The 27,823-nt window shown below is 36.3% G+C and overlaps 1 long non-coding RNA gene across 4 annotated transcripts in view; it reads left to right on the forward strand.

Annotated features, from left to right (window-relative positions):
• Positions 1-27,823, forward strand: part of LOC117419775 (uncharacterized) — a 98,498-nt gene that overhangs the window by 19,728 nt on the left and 50,947 nt on the right. For all 4 annotated transcript variants that reach the window (XR_009307295.1, XR_009307292.1, XR_009307293.1 and 1 more), the window contains exons 3-4: positions 6,265-6,313; positions 15,473-15,517. This is a non-coding gene — a long non-coding RNA (uncharacterized LOC117419775). The remainder of the gene's footprint in view (positions 1-6,264; positions 6,314-15,472; positions 15,518-27,823) is intronic.

Here is a 27,823-nt window from a genome sequence, read left to right on the forward strand (position 1 = left end):
TTGTCAAAATGAATGACCTTTTTTTTCTTTTTCTTTTTTTTTTTTAAATCATGGTGGTCTATTGGTTCATTATACTGTAGCTTTATTTTTGTATTTAAAACCTTTAATGGTATAGTCTAACCCACATAACTGTTTTTCACAACTACTTGGGTATGTTTTGCCTTTCATTTTTAATAGATTTTACAGATGAAGCTATGTTCCTCTCAACATAACTTAATTCAGTCCAGCAGCAGCAGGACACTTGACCCATTTAGTGCTTTAGTGATTTCTCCCTGTCATTGGCAGCAGTCAGCTCATATCATCATGTCTTAGTCAGTCACAGCTTCTTTAGAAAATGGGTCTTTTGTTTCACCCCGCTGTGCAGAATTGTGTCATGTGGTACCGAGGGCTTATTCAGGTCATTTTGAAAGTCAACAGATTGTTCCCTTTACTGACAGTCTCCATCAGCCAACACATTTCAAGGAAGCTAAAATGAATCCTAATCCGTGTATGTTTGCATCTATGATAGGCTCCATTTTTCATATGTGCATTTCTTGCACGATTGCTTTTAAAGAGAGGTCTGGCCATTTTAATGTACCAATGACAAGATGTCTTGACATAAATATATTGTTAAAATTGAAGAACATACCAGTGTTTATCTCCTAAAAACTACAGTGCCTCAATCTAGTCCAGCAGGGACTCGTTTTGATCTCATTGGTAAATTGACATTGTAATTAGATTATATACTGTAATCTAATCCCTATATACTTATATAAGTAACTGAATGTAAAGTTATCATTTTTACTGTGGCACTTTAGGAGAGGTAGCATTCTCTTTATTATACCTGGCCAGTTTATTAGGACTGGATCTAATATGGGGTTGGGCCACTGTTTGCCCTGATCAAAGAAATGACATGACATAGACTCCACAAGGTGCTAGAAGGTGTCTTGAGGGATGTTATCCAGTCAGTCTTTATTATTTCATTCAATTGGTGCAGAATTGTAGGCAGAGGATTGTGATGACGAATACATTGTTGAAGTTTATCCCAAATATGCTCAACTGGATAGACATCTGTAATTATGGATGCCATAGAAGCCTGAAGTCTCTGTCATGCCATTCACACATAATGCTGGCCCGGAGGATGGGTGCATTATCCTGAAAAAGCAGACATCGCCATTTAGGGTACAAGTGCAGCATTATTGGGTGGACTTAATCCGCAATGATGCCTAAGTAAACTGTAGAAGGTTATGTGGTCCACTGGTTAAAAAAAAGGGCTTATAACCAGAAGGTCCCCGGTTCAAATTCCCCCTCAGCCACTGACTCATTGTGTGACCCTGAGCAAGTCACTTAACCTCCTTGTGCTCCGTCTTACGGGTGAGACGTAATTGTAAGTGACTCAGCAGCTGATGCATAGTTCACACACCCTAGTCTCTGTAAGTAATTCATGCCGTTGTCAAATACAGTTGGGAAGAAAAGTGAGGCAGTGTGGCTTATATATATATATATATATATATATATATATATATATATCATCATCACCATCTTCAGTCTTTTTCAATCCACTGCTGGATGAAGTCCTCCCCCAAGGTTCTTCCACAAAAGCCTGTCTGCTGCGTGCCTGATCCACGATGCTCTAGCGTGTTTCCTGATTTCATCTTGCCATCTTCCTGGAGGTCTTCTTCTTGGTCGCTTTATATCTCTTGGGATCCAGTCTAGTATCTCCTTGGTCCAGCAATGGTCTGTTCTTCTTGCTACATGTCTGGCCCACTGCCATTTCAGTTTTTTCGCTCATTGCATACTTTTGTTTGCACTCTTATCCATTCCTTCCTTTTCATGTCTCTTGTTATTGGTGAGTGCTCCTTCCACTTTGGCCAAGTATGTTACTCAAGCTTTCACAGCATGGTTGAACCAGCCAAGGGACCCTGCTGTACTTCGTCTTGAGAACCCGTTGTCACCCTCCTGCCACTTTGAGACAGTGGAAATTGGACTTTAGGAGGGAGGTTATACGGTTAAACAGTGCTTTGAAACACAAGAATAAACTTGACTTATAATCAATAATCGAAATGGGCTTTAAAAAATAGAAAGAAAACAGTCCTTAAAACTTTGTGATAGGGCCCTGTGATACAAGGAAGAAAAGGGAAACTCAACATAACATAAATCAGATTATAGGCCATGTGGGGTTTGTGGCTGTTTTGCAGAGCCACTATGTAATTGTTTAATTGTGTAATTGTTTAATTGTTATATTGTTTTATTGAGCTAGGATCAGAATCACCTGGCTCTAATTTAATTAGGTATGTGTTAAATACTTGGAAAGTATTGGTTTTGGTGACTGGTAAACGGCATAGCTGTCCAGTTTATCAGTTTAAAACTTTTCAAGTTTAGTTAGTACTCCTTGGTGGAATTAGTAGTTTGTTTGTTTATTGTGTTTTTTATAATTAAAGATACAGGCACCGCCCTGTTTTGTAACCTGTCTGTGGTCTGGAACATTTCTTTCACACTAGAAGACGATGGGAAAAGGTCATGCAAGTGGCAGACTTACCCCGGTTTGTCACATATATGTAATTTGGTCTGTCACTCGAGTAAAAGTTTTGATCGGTTAATCTATGGGCATTAGTTGATTAATCGGTAGATTAATCCGTCCACATTTTGAATAAAGGTAACAATCTTATAGTGCCTGTCCTGCATAGTAATACTACTAAATCAATAGAATCTAAAAAATAAGCCCAATGGGAATTTGATCTTTTTAAAAGCATTTTTATTATTATTTTTATTTTAGTAAATGTAACAAATTTTCACAGAACAATCGTTCTTTCGGGCCACTGTCAGTCACATACCTGAAAACACAAGACAGCTGAGCTGCGTTTCCAACATCGGTTGTTTCATCCCATTACAGCTACGTACCTAGCTTCCTGTCCTTCTGCTTTTATTGCATCTAGCAGAACCTGAGACACTGAAGAGATTGTCGTTCTGAATCTTGTTAGAGGTACCAGAGAATACTGTGGCTATTGACAAATGATTGCTTAACATGCTGTCATAGTCAGAAATCAGAGAAAGTTAGAGCTAAGATATGACTGATGGGGATCTGGAGCAAACCAGGAGGACATAGTAATTTCTGAAGACAAGAGAGAGTCCCGCTGCTTAGATTCAAACCATGGCGAGAGAAAATGATAGTTTTGCAATACTGGGATCTTGTGACACCAGCCAACCCCCCTGAAGAATCAAGAGCACATTGCAAATTGCATCCCATTGGCTGCTGTGCAGCTCCTCTAAAAGGCAATGAAGGATTCCAGGGCTTAACAGAGATCAATGCACATTGTCACATCACGCAAGTTTGCAGGTGCTTTCCAGATGTTGGTTTGCTGAACACATGACCCATTTCAGATTTCATGTTCCATTCAAACCTGATAGGAATGTCTGATGAGGGCTGTGTTGAAGGAATTATAAAAATAAAATAACCACCGTATTCAATTGTCAGAAACACACATGCCTGAGCCAATGAGAAAGCTTTATTAGAGCATGTTGTCTAGCCAGTCAGTAGCTATGTTTCCATCAACAAGACAAACACATTTTTAACGAACTTGCAAATCTTATCATACAAAAATAGGTTTCCATCAAACTGGATTCTAGCGAATGAACAGCTGTACGTAATGATGTCATACGTTTAAAAATAAATGGTTATGGTATACATTTTCTTGATCTGTACAAAAAATGCATTTCCATCCATTTTTTTCTATTGGCTCGCTAGACTAGCATATAAACTCTAGCGAATAACCCACCTTGTTGAGCATTTTGATTATATAATGTGTAGCTCATTGTACAACGTGTCTACACCACATCTGAAAATGAACCAAGAAGGAACAGCATATTTTCAAGAATTAACTGAACTTGGGCAAATGTTGCTTCTCCTGATGTGTCAGCTTGCTAGTGTCATGCAGGTGATGGCAAGTAGGCATCAGCATGCCCGCGGGCTCATCAGCAGTTGGAAATAGCCATTTTTCATGCTTTGGTGCCTGCGCCATCATGCTCCCAATCCCTGGCAACATACCTGCTTCAAGAACTTCTGGGAGGTAACTCTGGAATATCATTTTACCAAAAAGCTTTTGGCTGGCACATTTTAGAATGACCAAGCCTATGTTTGAATGACTCTAATTGGGACGGTTGTTACTCCTAAAATGTAAGTCACCATAACTCTGTGCAAACTGGCCAGCTGTGTGGAGTATATGGTTGTGGGTGAGACATTTGGAGTTAGCAAGACAAGTGTGCATCGCTGCATTTATTCAGTGTGTAGAGCGATTGGAAACAGAATGGTGGCAGATTGGAGTCGCAGAAGCACAGCAAATTGCTTACCGGAATTAATTGGCACACCACGTCCCACAAGTATAAGGAGCATTGTATCGGACACTATTTTACCTCCTGTCGATGGCTACAGAGGTTATGTGAACCGCAAAGGCTGGCCTCCCATCATCCTGCAAGCCCTGGTCGACGACAGGTACTTGTTCTGTGATATTTGTGTTGGCACCCCTGGCAGTGCACAGATGCTGCTGTGTTTACGACCTCAGATTTGTTCACACACCAAGACGACACCCACAGGCTTCTACTGATATTGATGGAGTTCAGGTACCCCTGTTGATTGTTGGGGATCTAGCCTACCCCCTCCTCCCATGGGTAATGAAAGGATTCCCTGGTCCAATCTTACAACGGAAGAGAAGGCATTTAACCACCACTTAAATGGTAGCAGGGTGAAAGTTAAGACACAGGTGTTTTCCCAGATGTGGCAATTCCAGGCACAACGTGACGCATGCAATGAAGTTCAGCCCCCGGATCGACCTTACGACTGTCAACCAAATGCTGAAACCCTGGCAATCCGACACGGTTTGTTTAGACTTGTGTGTAACAAGCTCAAAGCAGCCTGTTTTTTTGCTTTTGTGTTGTTTTTTAATGGATAACTTTTTGTTTTGTTGCTTGAATTCAAATAGCAGGAGATGATGATTAAGCACACTGGTGCATTTCTGTTCCTGTGCAGCAACAGTGTTTATTAGTTGCAATAACTTAAATTAAATTGAATGTACCAACCACAGATGTTGATATAAATGAAGGGCATTCACATCGAAAGGTTTCACAAAAATACAGGCTTTATTGCTGCAAAATTGTACAGTACAGACAAGTTTAAACAATGGTGTGGTCAAAATGAAAGTTCACAAGTTCAGTCAATAGTGAATATGACCTCATTCCGCTTCCACCAAGACAGCTACGTCAATATGTGCGATTGTGGCCATTCACCTGCAGAATCGGATACGGTACCTGTACAATATCAAAGACGCATTGACTTTACAATCTGTTTCATCGCAAAAGTTGTGTCATGTGTGCACATAAGTATGTTGTCATGATTCTGTGCTACATGTACTCTGGTAATACAGTAACTTCGAGTTTGACACTGACTATTTTTATATTACAATATTACAGAAGTTTGCATTTCACTGTCTTGTTATATTGTTTTGCAAAAAGTAATACCTTTATAGCAAGAAATATAAGACCAGTAGAACATCAAAGTGGTCCAAGACTTGCACATTTGTTTTGTTTTTTTCAAATTTTAAAGAGCATGCACAAAAAAATCTTACCACTATTACTATTCCAATTATTCTAGTTTGGGTTTGTAATCTAATACATTTATGAACCCTAGTTCTCATTGATTAGTACATCTATTGTACAGATTTAATGTGCAATGTAATGTAAAAAGGCTTGCACATAAATAGGTTTGGTATTAAAAGTTTACCAGAAATAAATTGGATTCAGAAGTCCAAGGAACAATATTTTAAACCCAACTGAAATTCAATTTGAACATAATAAACAGAAAATAAAACTGCCGAAGACAGTGGAGTCTATTTAATTGATATTAAACTGTGGAATATCTAAAATAACGTCACTTAAGGTACTAAAAAAAAGGGGACAAAACCAACATATACCGTGTATTTGTGTCTTTAAAAGTAACATTACAGGTTTGGCCCTAATTTAAGATTGATAATGAGGTGGGTTTTTTTTAATCTGCAACTGCTTATATCAATTGAATAGACCCCAGTGTCTGAACAATTTGCTTTCAAATGTATCCACAGAGCCTTCGGACCACCTAAAAGCTTCTAAATGAAATGTAGTTCATATTCTTCTGATTAAGCTAATTGGGGCATGCATGCATCAGTATGTTTCTGACCTGCCTGCTATTCAGCATGGGTTGTACTTTCTTTTAAATAGATCTGAAGTGGAATTGTTTTTGTATTTTTATCTGCCCAGGTGTTTCTAAAAATGTTGACCATCTGTTGCAGAAGGATGCAATTCAATGGTGAGTAAATTATTTCTAACTTTTAAACCATTGACCTAGGTTTTAAAGCAGTACTTAAGTTGTTTCTTATTCTGATGATAGGGGTTTTAGTTGCCTTCTGGTTAAGGCAAGAGAATGTTGTCTTTGTGGGATAGATACTGTTTTGTCATGAACTGAGATGAATCTCTGTAACTTCTTGTGCAAACTAGCCATGTCTTTTTGTATAGTACTAAAGATGCTTGCTTGGAGAGTGAATAGCCACTGTCTGCTTTTCACCAGCCTCTTCAACTGTCAACACTTTTGGGAACCACTGTGAATCTGATCTCAGGACTTCACTGTGTGGAGGCGGCTCCTCTAGCAATCTGTGGCTTAAACCAACCAGGGAGGCTATTAGATGTGTCAGGCTGCATCGTCATGTTCATTAGACCGTGTGCTCAGAATCATTCTAATTGGCAAGCATATAAATCCTGGATCGCTGCATCTGCTCATTTTTGTAAGTTCTTAATTTAAAAAAGTGCAAGAATAAATTACAAAAACCACCTTTATAGTTGTTGATTGAATAAAAACAAAAAACATAAAATTGTTCTGCTTGGTCTTTGGTAGTGCACAAAAGGTTGCGAAAATTGCATCAGCCATGAAACAGGCTCTATTCGCCAAGGCAAAACACTTTTTAAAATATTAATTTATTACAAATAAACAATAAACAAAATATACAGAATTAATAGTTCATTAGTTTAGTTGTGCATAAGAAAAACATCATTTTTGACTTACCGGTACTATATAAAAAATATTGATAAAATGAATGGGGTGCCAGGGGGTTTAAGCTCACAAGAAATTGCGTTTGGGGAATGAAGTAACCCCCGCTTTTATATATTTTGTGAAAACATAAACAAAATGTTAGTTATTTGTTACACAGCGTGGTATGCATTAGTTCATTTAAATCAATGTTCATTTATGTAATTATTATTATTATTATTATTATTATTATTATTATTATTATTATTATTATTATTATTATTATTTCACTCAGGTGTGCATTGGCCCTAACGTCATCATTTTTTTGTGTGCTTTTTTTTTTGGGGGGGGGGGGGGGGTTACCATATTTTAAGTCTATATTCTAAATCTATATTTATAGCTTGATGTAGCCTGTTTAAAATTAAACATTCACAGCATTTGATGGTATTGAGGTCAAATATAAAACCTGCGACTGAGGCTTGTTTGAGCTGCTGGAGAAAGCGTTTCACTTTAAGAATTACAATGTTGAGATCAGGATTCAACTATTGTAAAAGATCTGAGTGAATCATTTGACAAATACTGTATATATAACCCAGGTGGTGCTGCATCAATGATTTCACAGTGGCCAGTTATCGCATACTCTCAAATAGACACTCTTATCCAAATAACCGCCCAGGTAAAGAGAAGATTGAGAAAACAAGTGGCCGGCTGCTATTTCGAGCAAATATGGTATAGACTGTGACAGAGTAGGGGGAGGATGTGTGACAGGGCAGAGGCCCTGCACACTAAGAAATGTGTGTTTTGTGGTTGCCTATACACAACCACAGGGTTAAAGTCATTGTTTAATTGGCTTGAGGATTGTTAAATTGTTAAATTGAACTGTGTGAGAGTTGTATTGAAAAGTGTGCAATGTGGTAATTGAATGATTGATTGTCAATTACCCCCGGTCACATCCTATAAAAGGGACAAAAAATGAATGTTTGGTGTGGGTTATGTAGTGGAGTTACAAGATCTAACTACATCTGATCATTTCCTAATTACTGCAAAAATGAATCTTCCTTCTTTCTACCAACCTAAACAAACTAAGGAAATTACTGTACAAAGAGTCTTTTAGATCCAGTGGTCTTTAATGAATGTCTTGCCTCTTCACCACTAGTAAATGTAGTACCGAGTAATGTTGATGATGCTGTGGCACTTTACAATTTGACCTTAACAAACACAATTAACCATATTGCCCCACTTAAAACTCGAATTATTAAAATAAGACATTCTACTCCTTGGTTCAATGATGAGCTTAGGGCTCTAAAAACAACTGGTAGAAAACTGAAGTGCCAGTAGAAGCGATCGGGTCTGGTGGGAAAAAACACCTTCTTGATTATAGATTAGCCCTAAATTCTGCCAGGTGTAATTATTGTTCTTCTATTATAACTGAGGGGCAGGGAAACCCTAGAGTACTACTTCAAACTTTTAATCAGTTTTTAACACCAAAATGTGATGCAGGTACTTCAGTATTGGATTGTGATAACTTTGCTAATTTCTTCACTGACAAGACTGTTACAATAAGGAATTCTCTTACCCTATCTAGTGAAGATTTAACTGATGTGGGCGTCGAGACCATAGTAGCTTCACATAGACTTGCACATTTTGTTACAACTGATGTTCACTCCCTGGGTAATTCCGCGATTCTGCATCCACGGAATTTCCAGTAGAATCGCTTGTCAATCTGACAATTCAGATAACTTTACAGGGACAAGATGGAAACATTTCTGAGAAACGATTCCCTTAAAGCCAAAACAACTAATGTAAGTGCTAAACAATGGGCTAAAGATCCACAGTATATAAAAAAAATGTATGAAATGGTGGCAAATTGCTCCCACATATCTTTCAGTGCGGGAAAATCCCTCAGAGATATTTTAAGACACCAAGCTACTGTATTTTTCACCCAATTTAGAATGCCTGAAACGCTACAACAATCTCTAAGGAAGTGGGTGTCAGTGATGAAAGCACTGTGAGCCCCATTCTGAGTAGTTCTGGTTAAAATATATCAATAAATAAAAGTAGTGCAGCGAGATTTTATTCTCTCGTACGTGATTCTTGGCCACTATCTTTAAGCATTATAGAAACTCAGTACACTGCAGTAAGTAAACAGTTTTGAAAATACAAATATGATATTAAGTCTATCTAGGTGTTGTTTTGCAAGCGGTGATTTTCTCTTTAACTCTTAAAACTCAGCCCCATTCATTTTGGGGCGCCAGGGCACCGAAGGTTATGCACATATTACTCAGGCACCGTAAAAGGCACCTACCTAATTCATGTCTTGTTTTAAAGTACAGACTTGAAGCTTTCCAAAGACGTATTCAGTGTGTGTAAGCAGTACTCCTAGCCGGAGCTACGGCTGCCTGAAGTTAAGCCTCTCATCATGTGACAGAGTTCACAGCGTAGGTTTTGTTTTGAGTCTATTGCTCCATCATTGTAGCAGCTAGACTGAAAGGGGCGGTATCGTCACACCCCCACCCCCACCCCATGTTCATTTCATATTGAGGTTCAATGGTGCAGTGTTTTTTTTAGCCATCTATGTGATTACTATATATATATATATATATATAGCAGTTACCAAATGTGTGTTTTTTTTGTTTTTTTTTACATACATTCTCATCTCTACCACATATAGTAAGCAATGGAGAGTGCTCTGTCTCACAGTGATGAACAGCTGTTAGGTCTTCTGAAAGCAGCTTATTTTAAAGCAACACCAGTGTGAATGATGATGCAGTAAAATATATATAGTTTTTTATATGCAAAAGTGCCTTTTTTTGCCATTCCCCCCTAAAATTTTGGATTTCCCCCCCATTGGCTGCAGCATAGGGGGTAAATCCCCCCCAGCACACAAAAATGAAATTCAAACCCTGTTGTATAGTATATTTATTTGTAATGTGAAGCGCGTTGGGATGCCTTGGCATGAAAGGCCCTATACAATATACATTTGATTGATTTATTGATTGATAGAGTGTGGAGCTGAGCAAGAGTTTTGTGTATTTAAGAGTTCTGTGCGCAGTGTTTTTGTTCAAACTGTTATTTTGTTCCTGTGTGTTTTCATTTTGTTTGTAAATATTAAAAATGTGCAGGAGCACTAAACTATAAGTTATTGTGTTTGGGTTGCTATCCCACCGTCACCACCATATGTGGTAAAGTGGCAGGCGGTTACGGACCTTTCTCACACAGTATTCTCTCTCTTACACTCCTTCTCAGCTCCGCACCCTCCTACACAACCCACCAAACATTCATCCTTTGTCCTTTTTATAGGGTGTGACCAGGGGTAATTGACATATATATTGACAAATATATATGTACACCCACCCCTCGTTATATCGCCCCTCACTGTATTGCAGATTCGGCTATATCTCAGTGCTGGAGTCGGCTCCCCATTTTTACAGTCTAATGGTGCATGCCTTAGCTGCAATATACATAGACAATGTCACTTAGAATTACTCTTTGTTTTATTTTGTGCTGCACACCACAAACAAAACTATACAAAACAAATAAAAACAAAACATTAATATCGTACTGTTCTCATATACACACGCATTGCATAATAACACAAAGCAAATTAAATATCTACTTGCTGAAGTGGTTTTTATATTAGCCAACGAGGTGTTCACATGTGGCAGCAATACACTTGCAAAAGTCAAAGGGCAGTGATGTCAGCTTCCTAGCAACAAGCCTCCTGTGTTTGGAATGGGATTCTTTCAATGCAGCGGGTTTGGGCATTTGAGAAAGGAGAGGAAGACTCATGAAATTTAATTGGAGACTGAAGTTGATGAGAAGCAATTACACTCCGCAGTAAGACTTAAAATGGTGCACTGCTTTATATATGAAAAATGAGAAAAAGCGGGTTGCGCAGAGGACTTATGCTGGACCCTGACGCTCCCTGTAAAACGAAGGAGTGGTTGTACAGTATTATTAGCCTATTTGTTTTTCTATGGGTCTCTTGCCATATCGCGGCCCTCGATATATAGTGGATTTGTATGTATTTGGATATAGGGGGGGTACAGCTGGTGGTGGAGGAGCAAAGGGGTCAAGAGGGGTGTAGGGAGAAATGATAGTCTGGAGATAGGAGGTCGAAAGGAGCAGAAAGGTCGAGACAGCAATAGGCGAGTACAAAAGTTTTGAATTGGCTTCTGCCCTGCCACAACATAATATATGAACAATAATAATCATAATAGCCACAACATAATATATTAACAATAATAATCATAATATTAATAATACCTAAGAAAGAAAACTACACAAATTCACCATTTGAAAAAGTCACAGGGAAGTACAAGCTCCCCGTGAATCTCATAAAGAGCAAGTCAGAAAATTAAATTAAATAAATAAATAGCAATAACCAAAAAATAAATATCAGTGTACCAGTAGTTATATCATTTTAAACAATATCTAAGATGTATTACACATGAAAATCCGATCACCCATGAGTTTACACTAGCGAGCAAAAAAAGGCAAAGCATTTCACACACACTCTGAGAATCATCTCCCCTGTATCCCTGACCTCCTTACCATAAATCAGACACATACATAGATTATTTGTTCTTTTTTAAGTACTTCTAATTCTAAGATTTTTGTTGTCTTTGTGTTAGGGAATAAAAAACTGTAAAGGGCATCTGCGCCTTTACTATTCTGTCGACACAAACAAATAACTGTCCGAGTGCATGTAAGCAGTTAACTGTGTTTAATCACCTCAGAGGACTAGATTGTGTTCCATTGCCTGTCTTGCAGAAGACTGTTGCCTACCATCGTTGTTTGTTCTCAGACATTGTGCCATTGAAGGCTAGACTGTATTTTCACTGTGCTTTGGGTAGTAGCTTATTGTTGGCCAGGTCTGATTTAAATACCCTTTAGTAATTTGTATATGCAAGTCAGCGCTATTTGCATTTGTTCCAGTCACAAAGGTTTATAGGTCAATTGAGGCTGGCTGGAAAAATCTAACATGCCAAGGAACTTTTTTCTATGGTTGTCTGGACCCTCATTATGCAGAGCTGTCTCCCAGTTATATATGATGGCATGGGGGGCTGAAGTACCTTTGTTTGTATTCTTGCATGCCAGCTGGGGATAAAATGAAGGGCAGGAATTTGTGCCAACTCTCCAATACAGCCCTGGAGAGGGTTCCGTGCCAGACAGAGCCTGCTTCATAGCAAGTGAGGCAATGGTTCAGAGCAAAATTTGGGGCAATTTCCATGGAAAAAGAAAAATAAGTCTCACCTTTTTCTCACTCTATTTTTGTAGTACTTCATGTTGTGTCTGTTTTCATGTATTCTTTTTTATTTTTTAGCTATATTGTACAGCTTTCTTAAACTGGGTTTCACCAGGTTTTTAGGTTGTGTTATATATATATATATATATATATATATATATATATATATATATATATATATATATAACCTATTATTCACATTGTTGTTGTTGTTAGTATTGTTATTATTAATTAGTCATTTAGCAGATGCTTTTATTCAGCGACAGTGACTAGGGGTGATCTATACAACTGCTGGTGCAGCGTCACACATCTCATCTGAAGGATATACACACGCACATATATTTTATATACATGTACAAGTTTTCCTACAGAAACGTAGCCTCAGCAAATCTGATCCTTATAGTCTGCTGAAATACCAGCACTTTAGGTTAATGATATAAAAATGATTCAGTCAAAATGTTTATTACAGTACATTTTTAAAATATTGATAGTAAATCAGGCTACCCCACTCACTGAATTGGAAATAATAATAATAATAATTATTATTATTATTATTATTATTATTATTATTATTATTATTATTATTATTATTATAAGAAATACCTGAATCCGAACTCTGCAGTGAAATGTGGTTGTAATACAGTATGTTTTGATCGTGTTGTCATTGATGAACCAGTATATTGGTAATCCATGAGTTCAACACATCTCTCAGTGCTGCCCAACGGGACTTCTGGAACTTCGTTATGTAGAATATCAGTCTTGCAGCAAACTGCTTTTAAGAACTGTATTTGTCTTTTTTAACAAATTTGTGGAACCAAGTTTTATTTTCATTTTCATGTTTTTGTACTTTAAAACAAATCTTGCTAAATGAATTTGCTCAAGCCTAGTGTTGTCGGTAGACAGCAGCAATAATACAGCTACACTAATTTAATTTTTTTTGTAGTCGTAGTAGCTTTAATATTTTTTATAACCTTGCTTATAAAACAACCTAACTATAAAGCATGTTTATGAGTCAAATGGCAATAATCTGAAACGTTGAATAAATGGTGTCACTTAAAAAAAATAAAAAATAAACACTGAATGAAGAGGTATTTACGCCTCTTACTTTATGATTTTTCCTCTATCTGGTCCAAGAAGCTTGCCGTAAGGACTGCTTGGCACCAGTGTCAGTTATAGTAGGAAGTTTTACGAGCTAACATCACTAGGGCTACTAAGTCGTTGACAGAATAATGGAATTAGGCATTGGGAAAGGAATTTTCTATTGTTGTCTTTTTCTCCTCGTAACTAGTTTTCTGTGTTTTTTTTATTTTTTATTTTTTTGCACTACACCCAGCCAAGTAGAGTTCATTCTAGAGGTGGGTATTGGGGCAGAGGATCTATATTGCAATACTGAAAACAATATTGCAATATATTGTAATACATATTGGTATTCAATGCCAAGTGATGCTGATGTTGATTTTTTGCTACCAAAATAAATCTACATATATGAACTGTGCTTTTTGTCATTTTTATGGAATTTAAAGTATTAGAATATAATATGACAAATTAAACTCATGAAATGCCCAGTAACTATTTTTTGTTGAATCCTCTAAAGTATGTGCATGTGCTCCCAATTTGAAAAATTGAAAAACAGTGCTGGTTTCAAAGCTTTTTAAAATGATCTAAAAACTTTAAAAATAATTTCAATAGTATTATAATATCTTTATTTTCATTTTATATTAAATATGTTTTTCAAAAGTGCATCCTATGGACTGGCCATAAGCATGATTTTAAAGCTGCTTCATATATCGGTCAATGCAGAGACCCGGGGTTTGGAATAAATGACTGACCTTGCTTTTAAGATTTAATATATATTACAAAAGCATAAATAATTGCTACACATTTATTTAAAATAAAACAAAATACTGGTAACTAATGTTATAAACTATTTACTTATGCATCTGATTTGTTTGTTTTTGTCTCACAACTTGCAGTACCAGAACCACTGTTTTTTTTTGTTTTTTTTTAATCTGATGAGATCAAATGCGGTCGATCCAGGGAAAAAAAAATATATATTCAGAATATCGTGTAAAATTACATTGTCCGGAACTGTCGGCAGATAAATTTAAAAACAAAATTGCACTGTCCCTCACTGAATTATCAAGATCATCAAGAAAATTGTTTGCCAAACCTTTGCCATTCATATATGTGCCATAGCTGCTCCCTTCCTCTGGCCTGAAATGTTGAAAGGCTGGGCACTCCATCTGTTTCAAAAACTGAACAAGTGCTGTAAAGTCAGCCTTTGCCATTGCCTGACTTAAAGCTTCTACTTAGTGTTTCAAAGCCACGTTGTGTGCACTGCCACTGTAACAGCAGCTGCCAAACTTTGCAGCTGCATAGAGACTGCAGACCGAACAACTCATTTGACCACTGTCATTATTAAACTCCAGCTATGGGTAAATATTCAGCCAGTTTGGCTGAAATCTATGTTTTTTGCCTTTCCCTTGCCACTTTCCACTGGCATCGCATGTTTGTGTTGTATTACATTCTGCGTCACATTTTTCATTTAACAACGGTGCCTCAGCTAAATTGTTTTTGCCTTCAGCAGAACAATCAGCTGCCTCATTGTTGCAACCAGCAGTCCATTTAGTCTTTTTAAAGTTATAAAGAAAAGCAACTCCCAAAGTCAGCGCTTGCAAAATAACATGAGCGTCCTAAACACCGTTTTTTTTTTCAATACTGTTTACTTTCCTCTTACTGCAATAGACTGCATCTTGATGGCTTCTACAAAAACAAACAGTGCTTTGAGATGTCCGTCGAGAATCACATATTGCAGTACGAGAGATTAGAGTCTTGTGTCATTTGATATATCCAGCACTACTTAGAATAGTGCTTGTGCTTAAATTGGGGGTACAAAAATAAAAATAAAAATACAGTAGCTGCCTTGCAGTCTTAAAATATCTCTGCAGAATTTTCCCATACTGAAAGTTGCAGATATGCGGGAGCAACTTAGAAAATGCGTGATTTCCACGATCCCGAAATTCAAGCACTGAACTTTGGTAATTCAAACACTGAACTTTGAACTTTGGTACTACAGGTAAGTACTACATGAAATGGAACAGTGTTTTATCTGAATGGATCCTTTCCAAATACAATAGCCACGTCCTTCACTTTCAGCAGTGCTAAACTTTATTTGCTGATTTCTTTTTGTTTTCCAGGTACGTGCTCTCTCCCGGGACAGACCCAAGCAGGCCTCCATGCTGGTATGTACATTTATTTTTCTTTTTGATTTAAAGCTATTTAAAAACAGTTAGTTTAGTTATGTGTTTTAAGGTTTTTGGGACTAGTGGGAAAACACGAAGTAGCTTTCTCACATTTCCTTCCCCCCTCTGAAAACTCATACTCAGGGATGCGAGATAGAAAATCAGCTCTGATGCTGCTTTCCTGCTCTATAATGTACAGTGGACGTATAATGCCATAGAGCTAAAAGCCAATGAGTAACGCAAGCATTAGAGTCTTTGATGGGTCTTAACCATTGAAGAGCTCTATGGTTAGTCTGTTGTAAACTCTCATTCAAGAAGATAATATTTTAGTCTATCTAGTGCCCATATAATAGCTAAACACTCCTTTTCTGCAGTTGAGTATTTAGTCTCTCTTGGAAACAGTTTTCGGCTAATATAAGCCACTGGTCTTTGATTTCCTGGATTTTGTTGTTATAGAACAGCTCCCAGTCCTACTCCAGATGCATCCGTCTGTACGCTAAAACACTGTTCAAAGTTAGGACTTTATAATATAGGTTCGATACACAGGGTTTCCTTCAGATCCTGGAAGGCTGACTCACATTCCTCTCTCAACTTCATCTTGTTGGTACTTGACTTCCTTCAGGGCTGCAGTCCTGGTTGAATACTTGCTTGTAAGTCACTTTTGCTGTTTAGTGGTAAGATGTGTGAAATCCAGCTCTTCAGACTTTCTTTCCTGGAAAATATTGAACTGGGCTTTCCTCATCTACTTCGATGGATTGCACAAACAGTGGCTGACTATCAGTATCTAAACTTGAATTCCAAGGCTTGAGTAGATTCACATGAAATATCTGTTTAGTGCGGCTAATTTCTGGCATCTCAGTCTTCTTTTTTGCAACTGGGCAATATTCACAGGTAAATTCCAATCCTCTTAGTGGTATTTCTGGTTCCTGCTGAGTTATTCAATAGGTACCCTCCATTTACTCCCTAAGTCGGTGGCTTTTACTTTTACGGGGCTACCCAAGTTCGGAGTCTAGCTCTAGCTGACTAAAAGGCCACGGCTTTTGCTTGAGCTCTGGTTAAAATCACATCACTGGCTTACTCGCTTGAACTGAGTCGGGTAAAATTGGTATATCCTGACCTAACACTACGGGTAAGGCAATTTCTCTAGGAAACCTACCGTAACCAAAAACGTCTGTCCCTCAATGGTCACGTATACATCAGCGGTGGGATAACATTTCTGTTCCCCATCAATGCATTTAATTTTAATTCTAGCACTCCCATCTTGTTTCTCCCTCTCTTGGCATTGGAACATAGCACAAGGTAGCAGGTTTACTCCTTTTAACTGGACAACCTGTACTAATGTGGCCCTGCTGACGACAGCTTAAACAAACAACCTTATCTGACCTCTTTGGGACTTGAACCTGAGTTTGGGATTGACCATTTTGTCACGCCCCCCCCCCCCCCCCAATATTAAAACGTTAGACCTTAGCTTTATATTTTAACAGGTGTTTCTTTCAAACATAATTTCTCCGGTTCTACAAGTACTAAAGTGATCGTCAACAGCTCGTTTGAAAGGTAAAAACTTGGCCTAATTAGCTGTCATTTATGTATTTATTTAAAATGTTCTATCCTTTAAAAAAGAACTGCCCCTTTAGTCATAGTCGCGCCCCCCTTAGTGACTCTCCATGCCCCCCAGTTTGCGCACAACTTGGATAGACCACCACCTTTACCAACACTATCATGCTTACCCTTGGCTGTTGATCTGTACCCTCTGTCGCTCCAGAACTCTCCCCAGCCCTTTCTGTAAATAAGGTTTCCACCAAGTTGGCAGCTTCAATTGCAGTAGATGGACAATGCTCATTCACCCATACTGTTATCTCTTGATGCAGCACACGCATGAACTGCTCAAGGATCATGTCCCCAATCTCTGTTACTGTACTTTTCTCTGGCTTGACCCATTTTCAACTCTTAAAGTCGATTGTATGTCTCTTTAGGTTTCCCTTTCGGCCACTGGTAAACTGTGGCTAGCCGTTCAAAAGTTGCAAAATTTTGCTCCACATCATCTTTCTCTTCTAGTTTTGGTACTGTTGCTTTTGTCCATGTGCCCACTACTCCCGAGTCAGGTAATGTCCTGTTTCCAATTCTGGAGCTGGGTTAATTGAGGCTGCATGACTTTCCATTGTTGTTCTTGCCTGAGAGTTCCCCATTCAAGATGCTCCTCTCGTGATTTCTGACATTTGAGGTAGACTTGAAATATGTTAATGTTCATACCTTCAGCCAACCCCTCCTGCACCACTCTGGCCCATTTTGGTGCCATCTTGGAGTCTCTTCCCTTTTTTCTCAGTCTCTCCATAGTGTTGCAGATCCCATCACTGCCACCAAATGTAGTATTGTGGATGTGCAGTCAAGGCAGAGAGTGTGATAGGTAGTCCAGCAATCAGACAAGCGGAAGCAAGAGTTTCCAATCATATAGATTTTTCTTTCTTATGGTGAATTTTTAAAAAGCTAAAATAAAGTACACATTTTTGGATACATCTGCTTCTGATTGCTGCACCACCTATCACTCTGTCTACTGTGACTGCACGTCCACAATACTACACCCCTCCTAATTAATCATATGTTGCCTCCCAATTTAAATATGGAAACAGGAAAGCCACCTGCATTTTTTTAATAAACCTCTAGGCACTCTGATTGCATTCTCTGATAAGCTCCGTCAGCCTGCAGACAGAGGCATGTGATCACTTTTCCAACGTGTGAAATTCTGTGCACGGTCAAAATAAAAGGGCCCTTTGTCTGTGCACACATGGCTATCCTCGTTTTATCCTAGACTCTGTTTCTCTTTGTTTTTCTTGTAGACAGAATAAATTAAATAATTGTGCAATAATTACAAGTGACTGTATGGTGGTAAATGTGGGCGTTTGTTTTTTCCCCTTTATGTCCTTGAAAGATATATGACTTGCAGTGGTAAGCTTGGCGCCCCGCCACTTTCACACACGATAAGAGAGGGCAGGCAGGCAGGAATATAAAAGTGCTGACAACATGGCGCTTGTTTAGTCTGCACTCCTAGACCTCTACAGTACCATTTCTCCTGTGGAAGAATGCCCTCCCCCCTCCTCCTTTCCCTCACATTCATTGGTGCTGCAGAAGGGAGGATGTAAGGTAATGGTTAACAGTTAAAACAGAAAACAAAGCATACAGTATACGCTGCTCTCATTTTTACATAATAACTGATGCTTCAAGGGACTGGTCACTGAAGGAGAGACCTCCTGCGTGATGAGCAGCATTGGAACAGCAGAAGAATCGTGTATTTTTAAATCAGTGGCATGTTGCCATGTTGGAGTTTGACAGATATTTTATGTGAGGTGTAGACAGAGACATGGTGAATGGCAATGGAATGATCTGTCAAGCACAAAGGACGAATATTGCTGTCCCCAGCCTTTTTTTCTATAAAAGGCAGTGGGCTCCACCTGAGAATACTACCAGAATGCCACTTTTTTTATTGCCGAAGCTGGAAAAAGGAAGCCTGCAATGCTGAAAGGGAATAATAATTTATTGCAGCCTAGTGCAGCTGAAGAACTGAGTCGGCTAACATAGTTTTTAGAACAAATTTGCATTCAGTAATGTATTAAAGCTCCTTGCTGTGCTTGGTTGGCAGGTGCCTCCACATCCCAAACTGCACAAATTGTGTTTCAGTAGTCATGTTGAAAATTTCTTCCCCAGATTTTACTGAAAGAATTAGAGGTGTTAATCATTGAGAAATCATTGAGAAATGATTAGCAGCAAATGATCACTGCTGTTGGCTGGATAATCTCATCTAGAGATCTGTCAGTGGTTTTAATTTCAATAACTGTGTTCACCCTTTTCTTTAACCCTTTAAGGACGAAGCATTTTTCAGTGGGATGCTCCCCTAGGACCAGAGTTTTTTTGGCTGTAGTTGACTCTCTCTTCCTATAAAAAAAAGCACTAAAAATCTTTAATCTTTAAATTTTTTACAGTAGCATCTTGGAATTGGTGTCCTTTTTTTCAAAACACTCTGGGGAACATTATAAAATACTTCAGAAACCATAACCATTTTTTTAACGCTAAGTATTTTTTTTATTAATATGTATTCTGCTTATAGATACATGTATAAAATGTGTTATTCTATGACCTGAGGGACCTTACAATACTTCCTGAACATTTTGTTGAAAAATATTGATGTTTGTGCAAATTACAAGACATTGTTTCACCTGAGTGATTGCAATGACATAATAAAAGTTTATTCTCAAGTTCTTTATAAGCAATAATGGACAACTACTCTCGAGTATTTTCTCAAAATAAATATTTATGAATAAAATAATAGTTCTTCATTCCATTATTATCAGTAATAAGGAAAAAAAACGTACCTGATCAATTTGGTGCATGAAACATGATCTGCATATATCGGCTTGTTTCTTAATTTATAAATTTTGTAATATATATATATATATATATATATATATATATATATATATATATATATATATATATATATATATATACTGTGTGTGTATATATATATATATATATATATATATATATATATATATATATATAACAACACATGAGACAGAATAAATATTCTAATATATAACTATAAGTGAAATACATTGTAAGTTCCTGTGTCATGTTTTGTTTCTGTCTACTGCTGTAAAATGTCTCCACCCTTTTAAAAATTAAATGCCTGTCCTAGTGACATCACATGAAAAAATAATAATATTCAGATAGTGAAATTCAATACCTCCCCTATCCAGTAATATGCATCTGCAACCTGTACTGAAAAGTATGGTGGCCCAATAAGTCAAAGAAAGGAAGTGTGTTTTTGGTCTTGTTTACCGGATCACGGGCCCAGAATGAGACTTCAGTATGATCGTGTTTAAACGATCATGGTCCTTTAAAGGGTTAAGAAGCTTTGCTTATTGTACAAAACTAATCAGCTGTAATGCAGGAGGCTGTAGATCTGGCTTTGAAAGCCTTTTTCATCACCATTGTGTTTTAATAACCAAGCATTGATCCTGTGTTATGTCTTGTATGGATTTCTAATTTTACAAACATAGCTGTAACCCCCCCAGTTATGGTTATTTTCATCTAATAAAAATGCACATATTACAATAAATACCTTTTCAACACTTGTGTGTTTTATATTGCTTGCAAATTAACTACATGTCTTATACTTTATCCAGCCTGTGCCTGTTTTGTAATTTTTATAACCTAATTTTTTTAACAAGATCCTATATCAAAATACATATTTCTTTTGTCGTTGGAAAAGGCATTCATGGAAGTATTCCAGCTAGTTTATTTGGTGACAGTTAAACGATCTGGTTTATCAATAGTTTATCTGACTCATAAAGAACCAGCTTCTGTTTTTGGCACAGTTGTATGTGATATGAATAATTACTAGATCAGTTTTATCACATTAATCCGCAGTGTATTGAGGATTTAGACTGTGGCAGGATGTGCAAATCTTCTCTTTGAGTGCAAACCGCATAATATTTTTTTTTTTATTTTTTTATCACAAATTCAGGGTATAAATCTGAGAAAGGTTGCTTTTTCTGAACAGATTGTTAAAACTACTGACATTACAAGCAGTGTGTATTCCTTGTGTTCTGATCTTTTATTGGCATACTATGTCGTTGTGAATACATTTAACAGAAGCTAACCACTGTCAAGCTTCAAAATAGTGTTTCACAGTGGAGGCAGACCACCAAAATGTGACTGATATACTTTATTAGAGGGGATGTAAAATGATTTAAAAATCCTTTGCCAGGTGAGTGGATCATTTGTGTCAGGATAAGTCTACACCAAGCAAAAGTCTGTAGAAGTCCATGGCACATACAACACCATTGTTGCCAAAGTGTCGTTCAGGAAGAAGACTGGAGTGGTCCAGGATCTATGTTAGGGTGACTAGAAAGGCAATGGTGCAGTATCATCTTGAGAAATGGAACTGCTTCTCTTTTGTCAAGTGGTTGGGTGTTTGGAGACACCACGATGAGTGCTGTACTGAGGTACTGCATGGTCTAAGTGGTAAAAAGCTGTATCACTGGTGAGATCTTTTGATTTTTCTGTCCTGTTTGGCCATCGTTTTGGGCCAGTATGATCCTGCAGATATTGCCTGAGCACACGCTTCACATGTTACCTTGGCCCCTCACATTCTTCTGACTTGTCACCCATTGAAAATTCATGGGACAAGCTGAGAGGGCAGGCTGATTGAGAGAAATGTGGGGCCCCGGTACAACATGTGGCTGGGGGCCCCCACCAACACCCATCCTCCTGTCGTATTTTTAGATTTAAAAAGAAAAAAATGGATTATATTAATCAGTTTTAGCCTAACTTCAAAATATCTGAAACAAAAACATTTTCAAAAGTTTTTTAAACCATTAAAAAGCCTTTTAATGCGCAACAATCTGCTCATTATTTAAACGGAAGTCCATTTTGGATTTACTGTGTGCTAACCTTTTTTTTTTTTTGGATCAAAAGTTTTTTTGTTTTTTTTTATTGGTGAGTACAATAAACACAGTACAGTAATGTACCATACAATGTTTTCCAACGCACTCTCTTTCCTCCCTATCTGCACTCCCCTTCCTCCCTCCCTTCCTATCTGCTCTCTCCTTCCTTCCCTCCCCACCCACTGTGTACTAACTTTTGAGTTTAAATAGTTTTTGAAAAATGTAAATGATTATATTAAAATAACATAACAATTTTATATTAAAAAAGTGAACATGTGCCGCATTGTTTTGTTAAAATAGGAAATTGCCAACTTGGGCTGGGACCAAATCAAAACTCTGACAACCCGCTAATCGCACTTAACAAAACTGTAGCATTTTCTTTTTATGAGTAGAAGAAATAAGATACTTACAAAGTCGTCAAAGTTTTGATTTAGTCCCATCCTTGGTTGTACAATACGTGCCTCTAAAAACACCGTCTCTCACTGTAAACCGCCTCTCGGAAGTGGCAGGCAATGACTGAGCAGCTCGCCCAATGCACTAAATCCATACTGCCGTATAACACGTTGGCATCATTGACATACATTTTTATCTTAAACAAAATTAATTTGTGTCTTTAATAAATGCAGCACTAAAAAATGCTATATTATTTGTACTCATTTATTTGGAGATTACAAAGACACAGTAGTTCAAATTTTGTACAACTATTGTATGCATATTTAACTGAAGTCGTTATATAATTGTCATTGTTTATTCTAAGCTTTTTATCATTTTTTATCAACAAGTCAAATATGAGATGTTGACCTGTTTGACATCCTGATGTTTACTACTTATTATAATTGGTAGATTACTAAACTGCTAAGCCATATTTTGGGGGGCCCCATACCTAGTATGGTGAATGGCGTTATTGGCATATTGGTTAATGTGGCCCTGCGTTTGGGACCTATGCCAAGCCATATTTCGATAGGTTAATAATTCAAAAGGTGTGTCTTCCTGACACATACCATTAACCAATCAGATTTTCTGAGTGATTGATAGGTGGTTATGGCTTCAAAATGCTCTTTCCACTGAATATGATTGTGTTTTAGGTAAAGTTAATAAGGGTAATTTACTCAAATAAATTAAAATATAATTTAATGACATTAAATTAGATGCCAATGTATCAAATCCTCAGATCTTTGAATGAATCTCATTAATAAGATGCTTGTCTGGGCAGGGAAGAGAAGGTTAAACACATTAAAATGCAAAAGCATTAAGTAAATAAGAAGCAACCAAATACAAATAACACCAATGAAACATTATAATCAAGACTGCATTGATTGATTTTATAGAAAACTGTTATATATGCCAAGAGTACTGGTAGGCTCGGCTTTCCCCGTATGTCGCTTTTTCTTATACAGGGAAGACTTTTTATTTCCTGATGAAGATGCCATGCTGAACTGTACAATAAGGGTGCTTCAAAAAGTGCCAGGGGAAGTATAATGAGGCAGTTAGTCACAGTTTGGATGCTGTATGGGCCTGAAACAGTGTAAGGACTGTGCAACAGAATGCTGAGGTTCAGGTCTAATAAGCCAGGGCTGCCAAAAACTTTACCGTGTCCAAGGGAATGCTGAAATGGACACCCAATCCTTTGTTAGTATTTTCAATACCCTTTTTTAGGCACCCACTAAAAAGACAATATAATCCCTTTTTTAGTTTCAAGTCTAAGGAATTTGTACAGCCTCCTACCAAAAAGCATTTATTCCCTCTTTTTGAGGGTGTTATCTTTTGAAAAGGGCCCCTAGTTATCTTAATAACATGATAAACTGTGATATTTTTTTTTTAACATATGTTTAAAACATGTACAGAGATTGTAATATATATGTCGGGGTGAGAAGAATACAATTATTTAGTAACTATAAGAAGTTTCTATAATTCCAAATATCAACAATCAACAGTATTGACTGTATACAGAATTGCTACATATGAATTAAAAAAGGAATAAATTAGTTCATACATATTTATATTTTAATTATAAATGGTACTAATTATTCTAATTCTAAATTTGAGCGTCGGTCATGGTATTGAATGAAAATAATGCTGTTGCACATTGAACTACATAAGCAGTGTGTTTTTATATTTAAAAAAGGTAGAAGCGTATATCCAATATAAAAAGCTCTGCAAATGTATCTTTAAAATTCAAAGAAATCATCATGTTGTAGTTCTGTAATTACTGCATTTATCTTTCTTTTTTTGTTAAATCCAATGTAATATACTAATAATATAATATCCATAATGTAATATAAGCAATCTGAAGAGCCAGACTGGTTTAGTGTGGGAGGCTTGATGTGAAGGTGTGTGATATACAGTGTATTACTGTTATTTATTTATTAGCAGAAGCCCTTATCCAGGGCGACTTACAGTTGTTACAAAATGTCACATTACCAAATATCACATTACAGATAAGAGCAGTTATAAAGTACAATAAAATCAGTAGATAGTAAGATCAACATAAAGAATACAGTAAATAATTACATTTAAGAGCAAATTTGACTAAGAGCAGTAAACGTATATAGTAAAAATATATAGAAACACAGCATTCATTTATTTATTTATTTATTTATTTATTATAGGTTCTTAGTATAGAACTAAGTTTTTTCTAAACCCTCTTACTTGGGAGACTACAATATAGCCTTAATCTGTGACATGCTGTCTTTTTAACATTTAAAGCCTTGTGCATGAGTTAAATTTTTTATGGAAAAATTCTAACTTGCATTTATTTCAAAAGATATTTGTCTGCAGGTACTTGGGATTGTTTTCCTTGCAATGTTAAACCTAGAATTATTCTCAAATTTTGCAGTTGCAGTATATTCTGTTAAACTAGCTTTTAGTTCCAAACGAGATTGATAACACACCACATAGATCTAGGCAACCTTTTAATTGCATGGTGTGGTTTTTAAAAAAAATGGAACATACAGTCCAGCAAGTGGTTTTACATGGTTAGAAATACATTTGTAACTCTTTTTAATTTGTCTATCAGATTAATTGATATATCTAAAGTTATAATCCAAATTATAAATATAGATACAACTTGAAACATTAATACAACAAAAATGAAACTGAATCTTTCTAAATCAAAGTGTATATAAGTTCACTTTTGTGGGGGATTTTTTTAAAGTATAATTATATTTTTGTTTTTTCCTTATACATATTAAGATTACGGTAAAAGTCTGGTAAATTTTTGGTGGCACTGTATTGTGGGTAATACTATTCACTGCTTAAAAAGCAGAAGATCTCTGTCTAGGATGTGGCCCTCATTTTGTTAAATTACGGAGGGTCTAAGGCTGTGAATGGAAGGTGATTTACTATTCAAATAAGTCTTGTGGTGTTAGCAAACGTGTCATGTATTATGCTGTACATTATAGTCAACATTTTTATTAAGGCTTTTTTTAAAAAAGGATCTGGTCTATGGAATTACTAGATATGAAGAAAAAAAAATCTGTTTGATATATCTGATTTTTTAAAAATGTTTATAAACATGCACTGGCCCACAAGGTTAGCCAGATAGTATATTATTGTTTTACATTGTATGTGTAAATAAATAGTGTTAATTAAATAAAACATTTAAGTGCTGTACCAAAGAACAACAAATCCGTCCTCAATGAGGTGTCTAACTTATGTCCATTTTCTTCATAGTAAATGTATTAAAATATCAAAAGTCTCAGTTAATTGATTTGGCAGTACTGCATGTTTACATTTTTAGATATCATTTTTTTTTAAATGGTTACCTGTCATTAACATGCTATTTAAAGGGGTCAAATTATAATGATTGCTCATAGTATTTAATTTATGTTTTTTAAAAAAAAATTATTCTTCAATTATTTAATCCGTTCTAGATGATGCATTGAAGAAAAGAAGCATACCAGTAAACCCCTTTTAAATACTTTACCAGGACTAAGGTTCAGTCACATTTTAGAAAATATAAATGCATGCAACACACTTGAGAACGTGGAGCTTTATTTAGGTTGAATTAAAGCTTTTAGGTGGTTTTGTGTGTGCGGAAATTTAATTTAACCAAAAGTGCAAAATAATTGTAAAAGGGACACAATCTTGAAATATCATGTAACTGATGCCTTTTACGGAGAGGCTTGATTTTTGGGTGGAGGTGGCATTATATCCCCTACAAGAAAGTTTTAGGTGTGTCAGCATTAGCAATGGCCAATAACCGCAGTAAGACAAGAGGCACTTGTAACACTTAATGCAAAAGGCTACAGCTTGACTAAAAATATGGATATTGGAACCATCTGAATACTTTTGGCCCATTTACTCTATGTGTTGGGTCTTCAGTTTTCTGGGGGTTTTTTTTCTCCATTTTGCCAAATCCTAATAAACAACTATAAAATCTGACAATTTGGCATCTTGTAAACTGCTGAAATGTACGGTATTAGAAAATAAGTGTTACAGACGGTCCTCGGCTATCAAACATGCTGCATTTCTGTTTAATTGAAAGCTTTTTTGCATTTGAATGCTGCCTTGAAAGTTGTGATTTTAAAATTGGGAATGTGTCTGTGCATTGTAACATGCAGAATTGTTTCTATGGGCTGTAGTTTTACATTTAATACTGTATATTTTTTTTACTTTACAGCATTTTTTTTTAAAACATACATTCAATTACTGTATTTCCCAGACTATTTTCTGAAAATGGAAAAGGAAAAATCTTCATTTCTAAATGGTACAAAAGGCATGTAAGTGTATTTTAAATAAAAAGCACCAAAATATATCCGTACATTGTTTCCTGGATAATTAATGTACCAGAATCCCTTCTCATAATGTACAAAAACAAATATCAATTGTCAAACTGGTGTCTGTAATGGATGAGATCGGTCACACTATGGACAATTAGGGCTCTAATTTCTAGACTTCTCTGCTTTTTTTTTAAACTATTTAAAATCAGATATTGCACATATTGGTAATAGGTTGGTGACACAAAAAGAGTTTTATGATTTTTATTTTTTTTTGCTTTATTAAACAAAAGTAACAAACTGGTAAATTGGAGCCAGTTTGGAACACTGTATCTAGGCATAGTATATAAATGTTAAAAGCCTAAAAAAAAAGAGAGCCAATTTTTTACAGTTTATAATAATGTTAATCATACAAAGGATCATCATTTTATATAACTTTTTCTGTTAATTATTTTTCAAACACACAATAAACTGTGAATGCATGTTTACAGTCAAATATGTTACTTAATATCTAAACAAACACATTACTGCTGTTATCTTTTAACCATAGACTTTTTTTCCCTACATTTAAAAAAAAAAAAAAAAAACCTGCATATCCTGTATTTGATCAGTCTTAAGTAATGCCTGGATTATCTGCTCAATAATAAAAATTCCATGAAGGTTGAGTAAGAGACACAAATAAAAGAGTACGTTTTTAAAACAGTCATCATCTATCTTCGACTCTAACATTTAGCTGATAACTTTCAAATAATTTTGAACAAAATTATTTCTGAACACTTTTTTTTTTTTACCATTTGTGTCTCATTATTTATTCCCGTTAGTGCTACCAAGCCTTTAAAGAATATGTATTGATTGTTTGAACAGTTATTCTATGTTTTGTTATGGTTTTACCTTTAAACTGTTTAAAATTAAATTTTAAAAAAAGAAAGAAAGGCATTCAGAGGATGCCAGAAGGGCCAAAAAGAAAAATAGGTTACCTTTTTCTCACATTATTTTGGTAGTGAGAAAAAGGTAACCTTTCTTTCATTTCTTTTAGCCAAAGAAATGATCCTCCCAAATTCAAATAGCTTAATTAATATTAAAATACGGGAGGGTATATTAATTGCTTCTGAGTTCCAATTTGGCCTTGTGTGGTGACTGATATC

The sequence above is a fragment of the Acipenser ruthenus genome, chromosome 14, assembly GCF_902713425.1.
Source record: "Acipenser ruthenus chromosome 14, fAciRut3.2 maternal haplotype, whole genome shotgun sequence".
NCBI classification, from domain to species: Eukaryota; Metazoa; Chordata; class Actinopteri; order Acipenseriformes; family Acipenseridae; genus Acipenser; species Acipenser ruthenus.